Raw genomic sequence first — 6,170 nt, 5'->3', positions numbered from 1 at the left:
TAAATGCAAGTCAAGTCTAAGTCTTAGTTCATAAGGTAGCCCAGGACAAGGCTTTGGCAGATAACAGAGAAAATTGCATCCTAGGTGTGGCTTTAATTTTTCAAGCTTTTCTGTATTATATAGGGAGTTAAAAAAGGAATATTTGTTTCTTCTTTTTTATATAAATCCAGCATCTTTTGACTATCAAACAGCCTCAATCAAAATCCTAGATTTCCACTTCTTTATTTTGTAGTAAAGAATCCTATGAGAGATGACATCAGGTGTTTTGCAGTTCACCAGGACATAGTATTTTATAATGTGGTTAATGCAATGCTAATATTTTTTTTAGAGGAAATTCTATGAATTTTGCAAAAATAAGGTTAAAAAGTTTGAAAAAGAATCATGACATCATAGTAGGAATTGGTTGGAAGATCGCTGTAAGATGACAGAATCTAATGTAAGAAAATGGTATAACAGTGGGTAGAATGGCAATAAACTGGATGCTGGCTGCTCTCATTTTTTTCAGGTTTGTTATCTTCTTTGTGAAAAAATTCCTTCAAGATTGGTTTAGACACTGACGGCTGATAACAGAGAGCTTATCATAGAGCTGACAGCTGAGGACCTTGCATCTCTGAACCTACAACTGTATATGCTGTTACACAAAGATGTACAGCAGTACAAGGATAAACTAATGTAAACATGGCTTTCCTCTGGCTTTTAGGGTAGTTGGCCTGTCCAAAAGCATTTTTCAAATGTGTTGTTCTCTCATGTATCAGCTAATCATATACATTCAAGTTTTCCACCAGGTTTTCCTTTTTCTTTTCATTCCAGACTGTAATAACTATTTGTGTTTTATAGGATATTCAAATTCACTTGGAGTGTAAAGGCAGAATGTCTAAATCAATGTACAAGGCTGAGAAGGGATCAGAGACAGATTTGAAAAAGGTAAGATTTGATATAGGCCATTTCATTGATGTTTATTCACTCATGGTAATTTGATAGCTGTGCTTTGTTAAATTCAGCTGCATTTCACCAATTGCAAATGGGTCAGGGCAAAACAGATGTGTGATCAATGTTCATACTGAACATGAAGGCCCTGAAAGAATTAAGTCTATGGAAACCATCCCTTCCAGCAGCAGGGGGCAACAGTACCACACAGATAGCATTTTATTGCCCCGGGGTGACAAGGACTGGGGAAGGATGATCTCTGAGGTCATAAAGTGAAGTCTCAAACTGAAACAAATCCTCAACCCACTTCCTTGATATTTATCTTTTTATAATGACAGAATTAAAATATACCTTTAAAAATAACATTTTCATTTAAGTACCAGCCAATGAACTCATTCCATTGTCTCGGTCAGATTACTAACGTATGTAACTGTACATGCAGACCAATAGTCTGTCATGAAGATTGGTTCTCTGTGCTCAATAAACTTCTGACAGAAGCTAGAAGTAAAGTACTCAGCCACTTCAGAGATGCATAATCAGGCCAATAGTAAATTTTGATGTACAGCTGTTTCGTGGGCATTGCAGATGCCAATTGATTCATTATTTATAATGGCACATTCTGGATTATGAATACAGATAAAAAACTCAGCAAAAGCTATTGGAAATTGAGCATATCTTTTTTATAAAATACCTGGGGATACTACATTTCAAAAGTATTCTAGAAGTAAATCTCAGTATTAAGGCCATTTCCATAAGTTTTTAATGCTAAGCCTCTTTAGCTTAACAATGAAAACACTTAACTTCACAGTTTGACAGAGAAGTATATTAGAAAATGTCATGGAAGGACTGTGTCATGCCAGTAATTCATTCTCCTTATGAAAATTATCCAACAAAGTCTTTATGATTTGTGAGAGACATTGAACAAAAATTAACTATCAAATAAGTCACTCACTGGGCATACTTGCTAGTATCCTTTTTTGTTTGAAATATCTATGAGCATCCCATAGACATGCCTGTGTATTTTCCATCATACTTCCTATTTGGATATCTGTAATTAACTTGTGAATATAAGTCTACCCCGTTCTAGACTTGTAAGGGCTCATACTGGAAGTAAGTTAGATAGTCATTGAATTTATAACAGTGAACAGAGACTATTGAGTGTAACCATTGGGTTACACCAGCGAGGTTTTATGGGGTTATAATGACTCTTGCAATTCCCTGGGTACTCACTAATACTAAACATAGAAGCTAATACATTAGGTGACTGTTATTGAAAGTGTTAATTGTGTTATAACTTTGATATTTTTCTAACATTTCAGTGAGCCATCTCAGCCCACTAACATAGCAGAAAACTGCACCAGCCATTCCCAACAAAGGAATTTTTCTGACAAAGCCAATTTCTGCTGCCTTATAAGGTATTGTTGTTCTTTACTGGATATAATATCGTGTTATGCAAATATTCTGCTAAAATAAATGGTCCTGGTAATATAGAACAGAATTTAGTTATTACAGTGGGAAAACATGGTCTCATTACATTACTCATGTGGTACAAAAACTGCATTTAGATTGGTAATCGAACAAATCATCTAGTATGCATATACTGTGATCAGGTGTGCAGTCTAGGTTTTCCTTTTGGGAAATATCAATGTAACTTATTACTGTGTTTTCTTAGAACCAATAGTAAGTAAAGATCATGCACTCTGAGCATTCATTGAAAGAGAGTGCAAAAAAAAAAAAAAAGACAAAGAAAAACAACAACAAATAGGGATGGCTGAGCCAAAAATGACTCTGAAAGTCAATCTTAGTGCACCATTTTTTAAGGTCTTTTTTTTCACTTCTTGTCACAAGTAATTTATTTGGTTGCTTATTTAAATAAAAGTGAGGTAAACAGTGTTTGCGGTAGTGAAAAAAAATCTGAGTATGCAGCTTCCCAAGTGTAACTGGGGAAGAGTGAGCACTTGAAGGGTGTGACCCCAGTAAGACCTAAAGCAGGGATGTTGCCATTGGTGGGTTAGCTCTGAGAGGAGAAAATTCCTTGTGGCTGCTGACAGGAGCATTGTAACTTCCCATTAAGACCTTCAGTCCTGTGTTGTCTTCTTGGCACCATTTGTATTTAAATGCAGCCAAGAGGTAAAAAAAAAAAAAACAACATCTTTTATATGTTAAAAACCAATTCCAGGAGGTTTCCATTTGGTATTTCAAATAGCACTTTACTTCTATCTTTGACATTTTGTCTCAGATATTTCAATGAGCAATAAAGTCATGAAAGTCTCAGCATTTTTAGTGCTTTTCCAGTACTTCTGTGACAATTGAAGTTTTTGTTATTTATTTATCTTACAAATTTACATTTCTTGATTGTAATTACTTTTAAGCTTTGTTTGCTGGGGTGGAAGAGAAATTATAATGGATGAATGCATTTCTGGAGTAAATGTGTATTTCTGCTCAGAAATTCAGATTTCAGCTTCAGATTGTTGAAGTACCTAGCGATCACCTATATATATTAACTTTTTCTTTTTTTTTTCTAAAATTTTACTCACCCAAAGTCTTTTTGACAATAATCATGCAGACATCTTATTGGTTCACGGACTCATCTTCAATGGAACAGTGTAGGTTTGTATCAGTTAAAAATCAAATAGTCTGGGACACACAAAATAAGAGGGATTAATCTTTACTGGAGTGACAGGGCTATGCAACCTCATGGCATAGCAAGGAGAGCTGACATTATCAGAAAAAGCTCAAGAAAAGTAAAAATAGTATAGGTCACCTCCATCAATTTCTGGTCTGAGAAAGGTGTAACTCTAAAAAAAGCAACAGTGAATGTCTTTAACAGCTATAGATTAGCGAGTAAAAGTGGATCTAAAAATCTTACTTTTTCAAGGAGATGTTCAATACTTATCCAGTGAAGAGATCGCAGACTTTTAAAAGGATTAAACCAATGATTACACTAAAATAGCAGTGCCACTTAGAAATAGACTTCTAAATCACAGAGGCTGAAGTAAGGGCAACAGGGAGCAGGCATGAAAAGGGCTTGTGCTAAAGGGCTATGACACTAGGGGAGCTGGGAGGAGGCTTGGTTTTCACACCAGTAGCAGAGACCACTACACTTAAGGAGTTTGCAGTGAGATTGACAGCTGGTAAGACAGAGATAGTGTAAGGAGAATGTTAAAAGGGAACAAAAAAAAAAAAAAAGAAAGAAATAGAACTATTCATAAAGATACAATGAAAGCATTTTGAGTCTCTTCTAAATATTATAACAGGTAATTTTAGTAATCAGTAAATACCATATGATGTATAGGCAGTGTTTGTAGTAAATAGAATAAATGAAATAATATATAGCTTGCAGTATGTATAAAGATGGGCTTGAAAATTGAAGAAACAGCTAGCTTTTAAGCATGGCATTAGAAGTATGTTGACTTTAACATAATTAAACAGCTTTCTGCAGAATAAACTGTTACTCTTTGAACAAACAGTTCTACATTATGTCATTAAGATTACTGAATGATAAAAAAAACAGGGAAGATTTGTTCCTCAAAGTTGTATATTTGCATACTAAGGAACAGAGCAGAGATGGCCACTAAATCCAATTGCCAAAGCTACTATTAAAGCAAGAAAAGCGTTTAGGTGGGATTTGCTCAAAGACCATATACTGTAGAAGGCAACTAGAGTCTAATCTATTGTGGTGATTCTGGTAGGAAATAATCCTATGGGCCTAAGTGTTCTTACTTTATTTTAAGAACAGGGCAGAAAAAAAGAGAAATTGTGTCTAAATCCATCAATTTTGGAAATTAATTGCCTTGAAATGACAACCTTGAGAAGGATTGTCACTCAGTGTCTTATCCAGAACACAGCAATGTCAGGGGGAAGATCTTCCATGAGTCCACAGACCGTGTGGGATGGATGTTGTGGAAGTGGCCCAGAAAACTTGGAGTTAGAGAAGTTGCTCAGGGCTGTGCTATACTGCACTTTTTTCCATCGTATGTACACAGCCTGGACATATTGTCACGTATTTAGTTTCAAGTCTACGGTACAGTTCTTGAATCATATTTTTTAGCTGCCACAAATTTCCAAAAGATCCAGTGTTAGTAGAGCTAAACTCTACTACAAGCTTGGCCCTGATTTGTAATGGCCCTTTTTGGCTGTTCCTGGCAGATCAGCAGAAGAGGTTGTTCCTTATCTCCTAAAGTGTGTCATTTCTTTGAGTACTGTGTTCAGGGAGAAGGCAGACTGAATTGCCTCAAGTTGAAGTGCTGAAAGTCGGATGTTCTCAAGCGCACAGCTTAATCATGAACATTATATAAAATCGAATACCTGTTGTTAGAAAACCAATCTCTCTATATTGTTAGTCATGAATTGCCCTGTATTAGACATGAAGATACTGTTGCTGCATTTGTTACATTGCAGTTGTCTGAAATTTTTCATGTGGAAAGTTTTCCAATTGAAAGATACAGTTGTGCCAAAAAGCATTTTTAATGAAAAATGTCAGTTCGATCGGAAAAAAATCAATCATTTAAAAACATTGGAGGATTTTTCTTTTTTCTTTTGGTTCAGCTTTTAAGGAAAGTGAAAATGAAAGATGAAAATTAGATCTTGCACAGTTATCCATGTCCCCAGCACTGTGGAGAGCATGCTGCACTTGCCCTTTTCCCATGAAATGGAGGACATATTTCTTGAGAAATTTCTTGATGCCACTGACACAGTTTTCCCACAGACATGGCTGAAACTGTGGTTTGTATCTATCTGGAGTGTAAGCAGAAATATCTACTTGCCAAATATAATAATAATAATTTTAAAACCACAGCATTTGAATAGGAAATGCACCCCCTCAGGTCCTCTGTAAATGTGTTCAGAGGCAGTGTGTCACTTAAAGCTCTCACAGATGTGTCACCCACAAAGTTATTATTCATTAATTATTTTCTTTGGCATTTAGGCAGTATTTTTCCTCTTGAAAACCCCAACCAACCAGCTGGTTTATACGCAGTACCTCGGGTAAATAAGGTAAGACTTTCAACTCCATTTATGAAAGAAGAAATTGATAAGCAGAAAGGTCAACCTGGCTTGCTGATTTCCTCTCTGTGAGCACCTTTAGTGAATCTTGAGGGTTTTTTCCCCCCTATTCTGAACTCAAATTAGGAGACAATGCTGCGTCTTTATGCCCCAAATGCTCAATAAGCAGCACTGAACTGAGAACGCAGAGACTTGCATTTTAAAGCTACGAGCTTAAATAGAAAAGCTTAAAAAGCAAT

The 6,170-nt window shown here is 35.8% G+C and overlaps 1 long non-coding RNA gene across 1 annotated transcript; it reads left to right on the top strand.

Moving 5' to 3' along the window:
- Positions 1–836: 836 nt before the first annotated feature.
- On the top strand, positions 837–5,926 carry LOC109369726. Its single transcript, XR_004161157.1, has 3 exons — positions 837–924; positions 2,247–2,342; positions 5,855–5,926. It is a non-coding gene; the product is annotated as an uncharacterized LOC109369726 (long non-coding RNA).
- The last annotated feature ends 244 nt before the right edge of the window (positions 5,927–6,170 follow it).

The sequence above is a fragment of the Meleagris gallopavo genome, chromosome 13 (genome assembly GCF_000146605.3).
Source record: "Meleagris gallopavo isolate NT-WF06-2002-E0010 breed Aviagen turkey brand Nicholas breeding stock chromosome 13, Turkey_5.1, whole genome shotgun sequence".
Classification (NCBI taxonomy): Eukaryota; Metazoa; Chordata; class Aves; order Galliformes; family Phasianidae; genus Meleagris; species Meleagris gallopavo.
This window is presented reverse-complemented; position numbering and strand designations above follow the sequence as displayed.